Source organism: Populus alba, chromosome 9, assembly GCF_005239225.2.
Source record: "Populus alba chromosome 9, ASM523922v2, whole genome shotgun sequence".
Taxonomy (NCBI): domain Eukaryota; kingdom Viridiplantae; phylum Streptophyta; class Magnoliopsida; order Malpighiales; family Salicaceae; genus Populus; species Populus alba.
The window spans coordinates 10,405,766-10,422,808 of NC_133292.1; the positions used below are offsets into that span (position 1 = coordinate 10,405,766).

The window sequence follows — 17,043 nt, forward strand, 5'->3', positions numbered from 1 at the left end:
CCCTTGCAAGAGGTCTAGTCAAGAAATTAGCTCACGAGCCATCACATGGTTGTCTTCTACCTAATCATCAAGAGTACAGGTCTGACTGGCCACTGTTCATTTCTGTGAAACATCATGACCCCACTGCTTCTACGAACTACTTAGGTCTGCTTCAATTTGAAGTTATTCGAAGAGGATAAATTAAAACTAGCAAATCCAAATCACAAAATAAACAGATATCTTCTGTTTTTTTCTCTGCATCAGGACAAGCTTTAAGCATGAAATTCTGTGTGTTAAAAACATGTCCTGTACATGAATTTTTGATTCAGATATGGATCTTTTTCATCAAATTCAAATCAATACAATGCCTCGAAACATTTTCTTGGGAAAAATAAATAAATAATGGAGTCGAATTAAGGGAATTGAGCTGACATCCTCAGTTTAAAGACTATACCTGCATTCCAGATCGCTCTGCAATAAGTAGTATAGAACCTGAGAGTGGTAGCAAAGAACCTCAATCCACAGGTAATGAGAAAAGGTACAGGTATCATAGCTTGTAGGGGAATTGGAAACACAGAGACTTTAACTCAGCATATATGACATCCTGATTTTCACAAGTTCAATAATTGAACTTTACGGAAAGACCGCCATGAATGAAGCTCACATGGTCATGCCCTACTGCCAGTTCTCACCACTAGCCACATTAATACATCATCATGCGAAGATGCTTTTTCCTCAAGAAGGTACCAGGAACAGTATCTAGTATGATAGATGAGAAATCATATTCAAGACGTTCTTTTTACCAAGATACTGTCACCATTACAGACCTGCGGGTACATGCGTAGTACAGAAGACAGTCAGCCAAGAAAGACATTTCTCAGAAACAACTTCAATAGCTGTGATGGCACGAGTGTCTATTAGGTATTATCGATAGATTATAACGTTCAGCAGCATTTCTCTCTCCAAGAAGAAACAATTGGTGAGTCAAGCTATGTAGACGATAAGGTTGAGTTTGAAACAAAGTCAGCAACATAGAGCCTTGGCTGCCAACTAAAGAACCGAGTTCTCTGTTTCACTTTATTCATCCATGTTTCGAATAATAATATTTATATAAACACAAAGGTATTTTATAAACCTTTACAAAAACTCCTAACAGAATAAAAAATAAATCTTGTAAGTGATAGACTTTGAATATAACAGACTAACGTAGAGTTTTTAATCACAACTACTTACGAGATAAATATAATAATCTTCTGATAACTATAACAATCTTCTACACAAGCAAATATGCAGGAGAAGATTATGGAAGATAGTGTATCTTGATATGTTAATCATTACGTAGTAATTTTAAAGTACTATAATTTAGCTATTATGTTATACTACAACTATATAAAAACTATCCTTGTAGCTGACGTTGAGAGATAATAAAATATAGCATCTTCAACTCAATTATTGTTCGCTATATGGTATCAGAGCTATAAAAAAAGACTAACTCTTAACATGGCTACCTCTTCTTCCTCTCCCATGCCAAATATTACTTCTATCAAACTGACAGATGATAACTACCCTCTTCAGAAGGCACAATTAGTGCCTTATTTTCGTGGACAAGAATTATATGGATATCTTGACGGAAAAATTCCGAATCCCTTACCATTTATTACTACTATACATCCCGATACTAGAGAACTTACTCAAATTGCAAATGCTGCTTATTCTCATTGGGTACGACATGAAAATCTTATTCTGAGCACTCTTACATCTTCTATAACTGAAGGTGTTCTCACTCAAGTGATTTCTTATACCACCTCTCATGTTGTTTGGCAAGCTCTTGCGGTTCATTTCTTTTCTGAATCTAAAGCTCGTATCTTGCACATTCATATCCTATGTTCTTGCTGGCCTAGGACACAATTATGATAGCTTCATGTCCTCCATTTATGCACGAGCAGATCAGGTCACTCTCGAGGAAGCTTATTCCTTGTTAATAGTAACAGAGGCTCGCCTAGCACGTCATCATCTGTCTACGACAACCCTGAATATTCTATTAAATAATCGCCATTACCATTGTTAATAAAACCGCGTTTTTTTAATTTTAAATACTTTTCTCTCTCTTGTATTATTTTTCAAAAACTTTTATCTGTATGATGTATAAGTAATCACTTTCAGGCCCTTTTACCCTCTGTACTAAATATAGCCTTCTACGGTCTACACTATACAGAATATTAAGCTGTCTGTTACCGACACAGACCTGCAGGCTGCAGGTACATTCATAGCAGTGCTTGCTGTCAACTTACAATAGTACAAAGGTAAACCTGTGTTCAGTAAAACGTTGGAAGATAGAGCTCCTCAGAATCTCTTTTCACGAACAAAAACTTGGTGGGTGAAGCTGACAAGTATAGGAGCTAAAATGCTTAGCAGAGCATAATTAAGCATATCAAATTTATTTGTAATTGAGTACCACAAATTACATGAAGCCGAAACAAAGATGAAAAATTCGTAAAACACATGCAACATGTCAACTCTGCAATGAAAAAGATCTAATTCAAATGGCATATCTGTAGAAACACTTTCCACCTTCCGCTAATTCGGTGCACCAACTTTCGTTATCATGCAGCTTGTCCTGCTTTTGGTCTCCATCGCCACTTGCAACAAAGGAGTAAAGGACAACCGTACAGGGGGGGCACCTACGGAATGAAGTCATTGAAATCATCAGTTGTGACAGCGGATTTGAGTGGAAATTGATAATTTTCATGAGGGACCATTGTCGAAGGGCATTCGATGCTCAACCTACCCCTAATGACCCGCGTGTATCGGTGTTACTGGACCAGTTAGCCTGGAGGTCACTATTTTTGGCGTGAGCTGTCATTGAAAGATTAGAGGATGAAGCTGTCAAGAGATTATAAGAACAATAGAGAGATCCTAGGAATCCCCTGGTTTTAAGAGTCAAACATTGTTTTTGCTTCTAATTGAGAGATCTTTATGTATTAATAGACTAGCAATCGTTGTAAAGAAACACACAGAAATAAGAAATAAGAGATATATTTTCAAATACTGTCAACTTTTACATCTAGCATGTGCCAAAATTGACAAAAAATAATCCATTTGCGTAAAGATCAAGGCTTCTCTTCTTCTGCATAAATTCAACTCATGATTTGGCTGAAGCAATTAACTACAGCAATTCCGCTAAGGCAAAGGGTCCAGACTTTAATGCTTTCAATGATGAATTAATAATTTACTAATTTTCAGCAAGATTTGTATGTTTTGATCAGGAATGACAAGCATCATCAACAAAGGAGAATCCTGACAAAATCAACGAAACGGAAGAGATCCAAGTGAATGGAAAGGAAAAAACAAAGGATGATGAGATAAGTAAACTGTGGCAAACATTACAACCTGTCATGCACCGAAAATATGGTTGAAGCAGCACCAAGGAGATTCCAGCTTGTCATGACCAGTCTACTTATACAAGACAAGCACCTTGAAATACAAATGAAGCTCACGACTTGTCCCCATGACAACCAACCTCTTTAAGCCACTGGTGAGCTGTCTCGGCACCACTTGTGTTTCATTAAAATTTGATTTTTTTTGTGTTTATAGATATTTTTGATATGATAATATTAAAAATAAATTTTAAAAAAAATATAAAAATATTATTTTAATATATTTTTAAATAAAAACTATTGTAAAAAAATAGTATCTAACTCACTCATAAACACCAATTAATAACCTGCAATATCTAGTGTATAATTCCTGAATCATTTTATTAAGAGCCCATGGCTTTCATGGTGCAAATTTTAGCTGCTGAAATGTCCGCACATGACAACTGATATCCAAATATAATTTTGAGGGAAATAAGTAAGAATAGTTTGGATTAGTGCTTTTTTCTTATTTTCTCAATTATCTCATTGTATTGCTGTAATGATCCGGCTACCAACAATATACTTTCGTATTTTAAATGGAAGAATTACTCCAGGTAATAACACTTTACATAAGAAAATATTTGTCAATGTACAATATGACTGTGGCCTTATTGTGTACGGAGGATATTAGGATCTGGTGACGTCAAGGAAAATGTCTTCTCTGCAAGGAATCGATCGTGAGACCACCCATTGGATGAGCATATCCGAATTCTTCTTCAGCTTGAACTAACAAGTCTTGAAATGCAGACTGGTTCAAGTATGATATCGGAGTTACAAATCGCTTCTTTTGGATTTCTCCAACATAAACTGCGAGGCAGCCCATATTTGAAAGATCTGAAGCTGCTTGGCTTGCTGCTGATGCAGAAAGCTGAAGAACTTGCTTAGCAGGCACAATTGCAGACAAGCGAAAACCCATTATTTGGTATGAATGAAAAAGAACAAAATAATCTCAGAAGATTTGTTGAGCAAGATGTGAAGACTTGTGTTACTTGTCAGCCTAAATGTACATGTATTTATAGATGCGAGGGCATTGTATTGCTAGAGGTCTTCAATGCAAGTCGCCAGTGGTGATTAAACCCTTCGGTACTGAAGTGTTGTCAAGAGATTAGCTCATTAGCCATCACATGGTTGTCTTCAATCCAATAATCAAGAACACAGGTCTGACCGATCACAGATATGCATTTCTGTGAAACGTTATGCCCCACTGCTTCTAGGTACAGCAGAGGTTCATTTAGATTTGAACTTGTAATACTACCTGCTGCGAAACGCTGGTTACAAGCTAGTTTCCGTCTATAATATTAATATAGCCTGTCCTATGAATTCTTCTTTTCATACTGGCTTATGTTTAGTCAAATTGAAGGGTTTCTGGGCTTTAAATATTTTCTTGGACGAAAATAACTATATTTAAAATTAAATTCAAAGGAATTGATCTGTTTCCTCAATTGAAAGTCAACCCAAGCGTGTCAGATCTCACTGCCTTTAGTGGTACAGACCAGAAAGCAGTAGCCAGGAACCCTACACAGAGTTACACTCTTGTCAAATTTGACACTAGTTTTCGTATCACTGATCTTTGCTGCACCAGCCAGCTAAATTTGCAGTATTATTCTGATATGTTAAAAATAAAAAATATTTTTAAATAAAAATATTTTTAAAAGATATAATCTGTAACACACTTCAAAAACACGCTTACATGATCATGCCCTACCACCAGTCGTTCCAGTCCCATCATCATCAGCCACCTTGTACGGGGATGCCCTTTACTTTACGGACAGATCACGAACAGTCTCCAGTAGGATAGATGAAAATCATTTTCAGAAGCCCCTCCTTTCCCATCAGGACTGCTATATATTGGCACAGACCTGGCTCATGCCTGTTACTTGCAGACAGCAGTAGTCAGCCTAAAATGCCCGGCAGGACATAAGCATCTGCATGTCAGATTTATTTTGAGAAATTACAAACTACATAAAAGCTAAAACAAACAAGAAAATTAGTTCTCAATGATAAATCCTTTGTATGACATTTCGATTCTGCAATTAAAAGAAATCTATTTGAATTGTCATATCTAAAGAAAAATAAGATCTTCCGCGTTTATCTAATTCAATGCGTCAACTGTCTGGACCAGCCATGTCCTCCTCTTTAGTCTCCATCGCCACTTTCCCTGTAGAGCCATCGTACAAAGGGCTTTTACGTGTGAAACGATTGGGAATTACCAGTTGACAACAGATTGAGTGGTTGAGAGAAGCTATCGTATAGAAATATCAGCTCATGTGAACGACGCATCATGAACTGATATTTGCATACGCAACCAGGGAGTGGTTGCGTGTTCGCTGAGTGGCCACTAGTTTTATATTCTGAAAGCGATATACGGGTGTTGATCTTCAAAAATCAAATTACGAGAAAGAGCATATTTATTTGTGAGTTGAAAAATACAAGTCACAGTAGAATTCTAATCCGACAGCATTATTTTCTGATTTTTCATTTTGGGATCTTAATTTATTAATTTCTGTTAGTGAATTGCTAATATGAAGGAGAACTAGAGCCTAGTTGAGTCTAATTTCCAAAACCTAGCTGGTTGAGTGTAACCCTATCCTAGCTGCGAGTAAGCGTTAGCAAGTGTCTTTGGTTAAAATTTGAGCATTTCACCCTCTGGTTAATTAAATTAAGTTAATTTTGGTATATATGGTCCAAGTCCCATTATTACCTTCACGAGGGGAGCATCTGTTAAATATCTGCATGAGCTCATGTTTTCTTAGTGCTAACTAATGTAAAATCACTGAATTAGCTAGTCTTGTCCCAAGCAACAAAATTACTCAATTAGAATGAAAAGGTTTCATAACCTTAACCCTAATAGGACTTCTAATCGAACTCAGAATCCGTTCTAATTGGGTCTATCACTAAACAATTTGCTCTTTTGGACCCTCTTGCTACTAGAACTTATATATTAATTGGATGCTAATTTTTAGAGTAGCTTGGGTAAGATTTATCTTAATCCTAAACCCTGTTTTGTGTATATATATTTTCTCTCGTAGAATGAAATTATGAGTGTTCACATTAATATTAGAGTTTATATTAAAAATTATTAAGGTTTTAACTTTTTTTATTAGCATAAAACACAAATCATCACATTAAAAAAATAAATGAATGAATTGTCTCCAGTACTGAAAGATGTTCAGAAGGAGGGATCGACAGCAAATCATAAATCAAGCGTGCATATTCATAGCTTATCAGAAAAGGAATAGAAATGCAAATTAATTAGTTCGTCAATGGTTCAAGTTAATTTATGTTGGTGGGAGGAGCCACTGGTGGTGGCTTTGAAACACTCAGAGGGGATAAAACACACTGGTTTTATTACAAAAACTGAAGCTTACAATTACAACAAAACAAAAGCTTAACAATTACACGCCCTCTCTCTCTCTCTTTCTCTTTCTAGTGTTCCTTTCAATTCTCTCCACACGAAATAACATAACTGAGCACCCTATTTATACATAAATTCAGAATACAAAAATCTACTGTTCCAGGTGTGAAGGCGGCTGTTGACCGGCGGTGTGAAGGCGGCTGGCGGCTGGCGGCTGGTGGCTGGCGGCTGCGGCTGGTGGGTGGTTGCCTTCCTTGACTATCTAGGTGCTTCTAGATTGAGTTTATTCAACAAATCTCCCCTTTAAACTCAATCGAGGGATGTCATGCCAAGCATGAACTTTAATCTTCATTGCCTTCTCTCTGCTTGTAGCCTTTATCCACTAATTTGGCTTTCATCTTGTAGACCCTTTTGACACCTATTGCTTTCTTCTTTTCTGGTGGGTCCTTATCTGCATGGAAACAAAACAGAGTTGTATCTTCCATGACCTGAGTGGTATCGTACAACTCTTCAAGATTCCACATCTTTCTTGGTCCTTCTGACGAGGATGCTGATGGTGGTGTTGATGATGATGCTCCTGGTGTGTTCCTCCTGTTGAATACAGGAAAACTGTGTACCGGACTTTGTGGTTCAGCTGCTGGCACAATTGGTTCTTCGACAAGTACTGTTGGTACTTCTTCACCTTCAAGGATCAAATCCATGTTGATCCATTTGACTGCTTCTTGATCACCATTCCATTCCCAAGATTTATCTTCTTCAAAGATAACATCTCTACTTGTAATCACCTTCTTCGTGATGGGATTATATAGCCTGTATCCCATCCTTCTTTCACCATATCCGACAAAGATGCATTTCTCGCTCTTATCATCAAGCTTTCTCCTTCTTGCATCTGGGATCTTTGCATATGCCACACAACCAAAGACTCGTAGATGAGTAACACTTGGTTTGTGACCACTCCATGCTTCTTCTGGAGTAATACCTTGCAAACTTCTGGTTGGGCAGCGATTCAACAGATACACTGCACATGATACAGCTTCAGCCCAGTATTGCTTGGGCAGCTTCTTTGCTTTGAGCAAACTTCTGGCCATGTCAAGAATCGTGCGATTCTTCCTTTCTGCTACACCATTCAGCTGTGGTGTATAAGCTGGCGTTGTCTGATGTCTTATGCCTTGTTGTGTACAGAAGGCTTCAAAATCATTGGCTGTATATTCTCCTCCTTGATCAGATCTCACTGTTCTGATCGTATAACCAGTTTGCTTCTCCACAATTGCTTTAAAATCTTTAAAACAATTGAATACTTCTGACTTCCTCTTCAGAAAGTATATCCACGTCTTTCTACTAAAATCATCAGTAAAAGTGAGGAAGTACCTATTTTGTCCAGTCGACATAGGCGTGATTGGGCCACACACATCTGTGTGTACTAACTCCAGTGGCCTCTTTGCTCTCCAGTTGACTTCTTTAGCAAAACTGGATCTGTGATGTTTGCTGAGGACACAACTCTCACAGACTTCATCTGGATGATCAATGTGAGGCAAACCTTTGACCATCTTCTTGCTTGCTAGCATCTTCAAACTTGTGAAATTCAGATGTCCAAGCCTCAGGTGCCAAAGCCATTCTTCACTGTTGGTGATGGCGCTCAAACACCTTGCTGCATCATACTGGATGTTCAAAGGAAACATCCTGTTCTTGGACATTTTCACGTAGGCCATTAATCTCCCATTGTTGTCTCTAATTGCCAGATGACAATTCTTCGAGTAAAAACTATATCCTCTCTCCAAAAGTTGGCCTAAGCTGATCAGGTTCTGCTTTATGGCTGGGACATAATACACATCGGCGATGTAGCTGGAATCGCCATTCTTCAACTTGACTGGGATGTTGCCTTTACCTTTGAATGGAACCTTTGTGGTATCTCCAAAAGTAACTAGACCTTGCTTGGTCTCATCTAGATCACCAAATAACTCTCGGTAGCCGCACATGTGATTGCTGGCTCCAGTATCTAGATACCATATGTCCTCCTTTTTCTTATCAAGTCCTTGTTGGACAAGAAATGCAGTTTCTTCTCTGTCATCCTTCTCTACATAATTGGCTTGCTCACGTATCTCCAACGGAGCTTTTCTTCTGCATTCAGTGCTATAGTGCCCAAATTGATTGCAACTATAACATTGGATATTCCTCTTGTCACGGTTATTGTAACCGCCTCCTCTTCCTCTGGGAGTGAATGCTTGTTGTTGGCCTCGGCCTCCTCTGGTGGTGTTTCTACCACCTCTTCCTCTGAAGCTTGTATTCCAAGATCCTCTTCCTTGGAATTGCTGGAATCCTCCTCTGGATTGTTGACTTCCTCCTTGAGTGGTGTAGCCACTTGATGAAGTCTCCCCTTGCTCATATCTGTCCTTGAGGGACAACTTTGCTTGTAAGGCATGCTCAATTGCCTTATCTCCATTTCGCTTTACAATCTTCTGCTCATGAGCTTGCAAAGAACTCATAAGCTCATCTACTGTCAACTTGTCCACTTCCTTGGACTCTTCAATGGCGACAACAACATGATCAAATTTTGGATCTAGGGATCTCAAAATTTTTCAGTAATTCGAGCATCGATGATGGCTTCTCCATTTCTCCTCATCTGGTTGACTATCACCATAATCCTTGTGTGATAATCAGAAATAGACTCCGAGGACTTTATTTGTAATAACTCAAATTCACCTCGCAAAGATTGAAGACGAATCTTCTTGATTCTGTCAGCACCTTTGTATTTCTGTTGGAGAGCCTCCCATATATCATGTGATGTTTCAGCGGAAGCTATGATCTCGAATGTATCTTCATCAAGACCTTGGTAGATGATGGTCTTGGCTTTGTTGTCCTTCTTTCTGTTGACTTTCAAGGCTTGCTTCTGAGCCTCTTGTAAAGCATCTTCTCTTTCTTTGGACTCTGGTTCATCATAACCAGTTTGTACAATATCCAAACACTCTTGTGACCCAAGAAATGCCTTCAATCTGATGCACCAACTATCATAGTTGTCTTTGGTCAGCTTAGGGATGAGTGTATGTGTACCTTCTGTAGTCATTTTGTTCTTGGAATGACTATATCACCTCTTTGGAAGCTGAATTTGGGAAAACGGACACTTTAGATCGATCCGGAATGGTCCAAATAGCAGGGAACCGGTCTGACTTTGTTGAAATCGGGTCAGAAAATGGGTGAACCGGTCAAAAAATCACTTCTGTACGGCGGGCGGTTCGCTGGGTTGAACCGGGAATATTCTGTGGAATATTCTGGGAATATTCCTTCGGCTCGGCTGAGGCTTGAAAGCGGCTCGGCTCGGCGCGAGGTACGGCTCGGCTTGTGGCTCGGCTGGACTCGGCGTATACGGCTCGGCTAGGACTCGGCGCGACTCAAATATGGCGCGCGTGTGGCTCAGTCGTCTTCAACCTCGTAGCGCGTGGGATGCGCGTGGGCGATCTGGCTGAATTTTCAGGCGGCGCGTGTGGGCTACCCCGAACTCCGATTTGGCTGATTTTTGCGGCAGTGAGTTCGTCTTGATGAGCTCTACACTGTGGAATGATTAAAACTTGTTTTTGACAATTTTGAAAATTCGGATATACCCCAAAACACTTCTGTTTTCCGACGAACGGGGCTCTGATACCAATTGTTGGTGGGAGGAGCCACTGGTGGTGGCTTTGAAACACTCAGAGGGGATAAAACACACTGGTTTTATTACAAAAACCGAAGCTTACAATTACAACAAAACAAAAGCTTAACAATTACACGCCCTCTCTCTCTCTCTCTTTCTCTTTCTAGTGTTCCTTTCAATTCTCTCCACACGAAATAACATAACTGAGCACCCTATTTATACATAAATTCAGAATACAAAAATCTACTGTTCCAGGTGTGAAGGCGGCTGTTGACCGGCGGTGTGAAGGCGGCTGGCGGCTGGTGGCTGGCGGCTGCGGCTGGTGGGTGGTTGCCTTCCTTGACTATCTAGGTGCTTCTAGATTGAGTTTATTCAACAATTTACACAATCGATTTTTCCTACCAATCTACGAGCTACAACAAATCAGATCATGGAAGACTTGCTCACTGCATGGGATGGTGAGACCTCCCATGGGATGGTTAAAGCCATACTCTTCTTCAACATGTCTAAGCAACTTCTGAAATGAAGGGTTCTTCAAGTAGGAGATGGGAACAACACATCTCTTTTGAGTTTCTCCAACATACACAACAAAATGGCCTCTTGGCACATTACTGCGTTCTTCTGAAGACAAAAGAATACGCCTCACAACCTGCTTAGCATTGAACAAACGGATACCCATGATGGTCAGAGAGGTAATCAAAAATCTCTGATGGAAAGAGATGAACGTGGAGCTAAAGAATCTGAAAGTGTATAAGAGATGCTATAAGTTGCACTGAATTGGCTTATCGACGTATGGCTTAGGGGTTCATATATAGGGCAAAATCTCACAATATAGCTGGCTAGTCAGTCACTCAATAGATTAATAATTGGTGAAGATCATACTGTTGCAGTGGGAGCAGTACTTTGAGGACATGTCCGTGGTGAAAACACGGTTTACGCGTCGGAAATGATGAATCTTCAATGGATATTTCGTGTATATATAGCGTACGTTAGGTTGCAATGGCCTACCACGTTGGAAAAGAAAGAAACAATGGTGGCCTAGCTGAAATTATTAAGGTTCTGTTTATGGTCTCCTAGCAGTACAATGTATAGCAAGCAGGGCACTTGGGAGGAAAGACAAGCCACTGAGGGCTAGCTAAGATTTCTTTTTACCAAATGATATGTCTCTATATATTGATCATTTGATAAAGTTATTTCCAATCGAATCATGGATCTTATTCTCCTAGCAGAATGGTAGATATTACGGTATTCTTCCTTAAAGATTTCGTTCTATCAAGTCATTCATATTCTTTTAGCAAATGGACATGTCACCATACTACATGTTTCTTAAAAGTTTTCGATTATATCAAACACACAGAGCTAGTTCAACTAGTATCATGTTTGTTAATAACGACCTACCAGACACAAGAGCAGACACATGAGGGGAGAGTTTGTTGTGATCACATGAACCTTTTGAAGGGGTGATAGGTTGAATGGTAGCATATCAAACTAGCCGGTCGAGCATATAAGTATACATTATTGCTCATAATAATTTCATGACCCAGTTGACTCGAACCTTAAACCTAGTAATTAGAGAAAGTGGCTTGAATTAAGACTTCAGAAAATGCATTTAGTGTCAGGTACATGGTCGTCGTAATGGATATTTAACATTATCCACAATTCTCCACCTTCTATAATTAAAACCTTATATGTTCTTGTTTCTATTCGATGTTGAATTAAATTACGCGTTCTCGGTCTTAAACTTATCCTTGTATTTATGTTTCTATATATGAATATTGGATTAAGTTTCCGAGCGAAATGATTTCGCAGACAGATCCTACATGTATGTAAGCAGGAATTCCTCGATTGGAACACTTTTTAAAACGTCTTCTTCCTAAAAAATAAAAAATTGAAGGCACACCAAATGCCATGTTATCCTAAATAACTAGTTCATTTCGAGGATTCAATCCACTCAATATTTCTCTGGCATAAAGCACTTCATTACTTGACAAAACATCGAGTCAAAGTGGCCATTTAATCAGTAATTAGACCAGGAGATATTTAGAATCACTGGAAATATTTGTGCGCTTCGATCTTCCACACCAATCTGACTGCCAGAAATACAAATTTGATCCTAAATGGGAAATATTCAATTTGAGTTCATGCATATATGGTTAGCTACCTGGGAGCATTGCACAACAATATTCGTGGCAGGTGGGCTGGCTACTCCGACATTTCAGACAAGTTACGAGATAAGAACCTGCGATACCATGTATATTGAGCTTTCTTGTCATTTTCTCTCTACGTGAAAGTCAAGGAAATAACTACCACTACTCCATGTCCATGCATCCATCCTCCTATGTCACAGCTAGCTTTGTTTTATCTCCCGGTTTTTCAGGACGCCCATTTGTTCTCACCTGATCTGGACAAGAACGATATTCATAGATAAACGAGTAAAATAGCACCCCTACCAACGAGATTTGTTGTCTAAGGGCATGGTGTCACTAGAAGCAAACAAAACAAGCCATGTGAAACTTCAACTAGTCCTTCATTTCCTAGTATCTTGGTTTTAAAACTTGATCAGCATCTAGAAAAATCGTTGAATAAAACGATATTTGGGCTTTTATAAGTGGATAGAGCAAAACCTAACCTTGATATAGAACTATATAAAAAAATTAAGGTTAGCCCAGACCCTCTAAACTTCAACTAGTTCTGTTTAGTTTCTTGTGTCAACGGGATTGAACAGAAGCGGAAAGGGATCGAGTCAGCAACGAAGGGAGAGGCGAGGTTGAAGACAACCCAGTTGCGTTTTGACCGGGTTTATCCCGGGTCAACTAGACAATGGATTCACTCAGGTTTTTAACCGGGTTAATCTAGGCTATTCCTTCTATTATTTTCGAGTTCTAGATTAACCCATCATGCCAGTTTAATTTTTAATACTATGCTTAATATTCCTTTAAAAAGAGATTTGTTGTTCCAATATCATACTTGAACCATCCTTTGTTCAAGACTTGCTAAGCTGAGGAAGAATTCGGATTCGATCATCAATGGATGGTCTCACAATACCTTGCAGTGAAGAATTAACCTCACTTCATTTCTTGGAGGTACTTCATAAATATTGAACCCACAAATCACATGATTTTTCTTGGTTCATTCATCGTTCTTACCCGGCATTAGTTTATAAACAATTTGCGATGACAAGCCTGTCTCTTGATCAATTTTGTTTTTAATAATTACTGCTTTGCATTTCAGTTCTACAGAGGTATTCTGTAATTTGTACATCCACTCTTTGTCATAAAACTTTCTTAATTTGCTCCAACTATAGTGGTTTAGCTTCGTTAATCGCAATAGTTAATTGCTCCATTCCAGGTTTTATGCATGCGGTCACATCACTAACAGAGAAAGAAACACGCATACAAATATAAACTGGACTTTTTCAAGCTTGCGATGATCATTCATATATCTAAATTTCTTGGCAAAAGAAATTAGTTTACTTTGAATTTGGCCTTTTAGATGATCAGTAATCGGTGAAGACACTGTTGCAGGACATGGTGTAGGTGCATGCGCCATCGAAAGGATCCTGCATATGGATAAGATCTACCTAGACATTTCATGGGATACCTTTTACTCTCCAGATTCTCATGTCTATCTCTTTCAAACTTACAAATGCTGGCCCACATGAAATTATGAACAATCCGTTGTGGCCTGCTCACACAATTGAACTTTTGTTTTCACACCAATGGGTCATTTTCCTCTTGCAGGATGAAAAAGGGTGCTCGTTTTTCTATTAATGCCTGAAATTTTTATTTGTCCATGTACTTTCCGGTTTAAGAATATATTTTTCATCAAATAAAAAAACTTTTCTATTAGTATAAATATTATATTCCAGGATACTAAGATTTTGCCAATTTTTATTTAAATATGTTTTTTTTTCTTTTTTTCCTGTCAGCCAAAGACAAAGAGAGTGTTCAAAACATGGACAAACTCACGTTTTCAAAAATTAAAAAAAAAATTTGTTAAAAATTAATTATTTATTTTATATTTAGAATCACACACTGATTTTAAAAATTAATTTTTTAAAAATAAAAAAATTATTTTAATATTAAAATAAAAAATATTTAAAAAAATAACTATAATCACATTACCCAAATTATAACGCAACACCTCTCTCGCAAGTATTGCCGCATTAAAATATTTCTCACAAAAGTCTTAGCATCGATATTTAGCATTAAGGAGTCGAGACCATCTTGGGTTATTGCAGGGGAGCTCGGGCCTAAGGTTGGACTAGTTGGGCCAATGGCCCAGATGGCCCTTGTTATTATCAATGAGGAGAAATAAAATCACATGGAACCACCATATAAGAAAAAATTAGTAAATCCGCGTATATTTAAATCAGTAATATGCATATATATGAAATAAATAATTAAATAAAAACATTTAAAAAAAATTTAGTACTGAGTATATCTGAATTAGTAAAATTACAGTAAGATTAAAATACTAAATTATTTTTATAAGAACTTGGGGTTATTATTTTTTTGTAAATAGTATCCTTGGAAGAAATCACTAAACCGACCTCGTTCGTCACCTAAAATCATAAACCAGATTTATCATAAAAGTTAATCGTTGCTAATATTATATCTAGAGTTTTGGTTATTGTCATTTATACACACTCATTTGTAATTGTAAATTAGTTTAAGAGATTATTAATCATAATATTATAATAATAATCTATTTAAGTAAGAATTTATTATATGTTGTTTGTGGATCATCCATGATCTGAGAAATGATGAGAAAAGGAGTCCAAAAATAGATGATTCTTGCTCCTAAGGAAATATATGAACAACGTGGGGAATTCAGTCATTTTATACATAACTAATACCTAAAAATAATTCAAAATATAAACATGGCTCTAGCTAGCTAGCTAGCTCGTCATCAACCATTCAAGTGCGAAGAGAGAACATTAATGAACTTATCTTCGGCACATGGAATGGTAAGACCACCCATTTGATGATCAAAACCAAACTCTTCTTCAGCTTGACTTAACAAGATCTGAAACAATGGATGCTTCAAGTAAGAAACTGGGATCACAAATCGCTTCCTCTCCTTCTCTTCCTCCCCGACATAAATTGCAAAATGGCCTCTCGGCACGTCTAGCCTTGCTGATCTCTTATGCGAGAGTTGATGATGATTCAGTGCAGACGTTCTTCGAATTTTATTTGTAACGTGAAGGAACATCTCCTTCAGTCGATTGGTGCCCATGTTGATCTTGTTCCAGCAGTCAGGAAATGTTGGTGGGGTGAAAAAACAAAATTAGCTCGGTGTAGTTTTTCAGTGTTAGAGCTGTTTATTCTTCTCTACTGACCTTTATAGGTTCGAGAAACATTACGAAATGTAAAACAAAAAATTAAATTAAATTAAATAGAGAAAAGAAAAGAAAAGAAGCAATTATCGATGTTGCCACGGTGCAGCAACTAGTACTTGGATGATTTTAAGATACCACGAGGATAGCTTGGATATGTAGGGTCCATTGATAATATGTATATATATACAACCCACTGTTTTCTTAAAACAAAAATCTTTCCATGGCCTTTTATATAATTTGGGCATGTTCTTGTTGTCAGTGTGGCTCAACTGATTGGCTGCTCGATCCAAGAAATGATCAACAAATTAATGGCTTTCTTCATTCTCTTTCTTTGCATATTGTTGTTCATTACTGCGGCCATTTTTAACCCAAAAAAAATAAAATAAACCCAACCTCTATTATTGTACTCGATTTAAATTAACGGGTTAATCTAGATTTTAGTTTAAATTAAATTAAAAGTTAATTTGAAAATTGATATGATATTATCAAAACCTGAATTCACTTTTAAGCTAATAAATTCTATAAATTTTTTTGATTTTTTTAATGTATTTGTCATTTTTTAATACAAAAAGTAGGGTAATTTGTCTTAGAAGTAATCTGAGCTTTACCCAAATCAGGTTTAATAATTTCATACTTTAGCCGCTCAAACTTGTAAGAAAAAAAAATAGTTAATAAATTAAATATGCAAAATTGTCAGAGTGACCAGTCTCTCTATCCATGTGCTTATGAATGATGGCCTCAGAAAACTGGCACAAACGTGCAACTTCAATTTGCTTGATATCGGCATTGATTGAACAACCTCGCCAGAGAGATATACTTCTTTATTTTAATTTCTTTTTTCCCGAAGATATATCTCAAGTGATTCATCACAATTCTTTGGTGACCTACGTGTAGAGCTACCATTGCATCATTGATAGGAAATCAAACTTTTTCGTGGGCATATTTCGATGGAAATATCATCATTACCAAATATCAAGTGTTCTGCCTTCAACTCAGACTAATTCAGTGTATAGACCTCGAAGTTGTTGCCCAAACTGACGTTGCTTCCTACATTATTATTTTGAAGTCACAAATATAAGAACCTAGTTACTTCAAGTTTTAATATAAAAAAGCTCGATTTCTTTTTCTTGTTTCCCAGCACTCGTATCAGGAATTAAATTATCAGGATATAAACTACTCCACAAATTCCTGTACAAGACCTGAGGAAAAGCATGTGAATCTCTTGAGATCTTATCATAACACTATTCATTAGACAATCTTTTTTGACAACTTGAAAATGTTGCCCTAGCTAGGCTTACCAGTGTACGGCCCCCTGTTTTATAAAGCA

The 17,043-nt window shown here is 37.5% G+C and overlaps 1 pseudogene; it reads right to left on the reverse strand.

Annotated features, from left to right (window-relative positions):
- Positions 1-4,022: 4,022 nt before the first annotated feature.
- On the reverse strand, positions 4,023-4,914 carry LOC118059031 (auxin-responsive protein SAUR20-like; annotated as a pseudogene).
- Between the last annotated feature and the right edge of the window lie 12,129 nt (positions 4,915-17,043).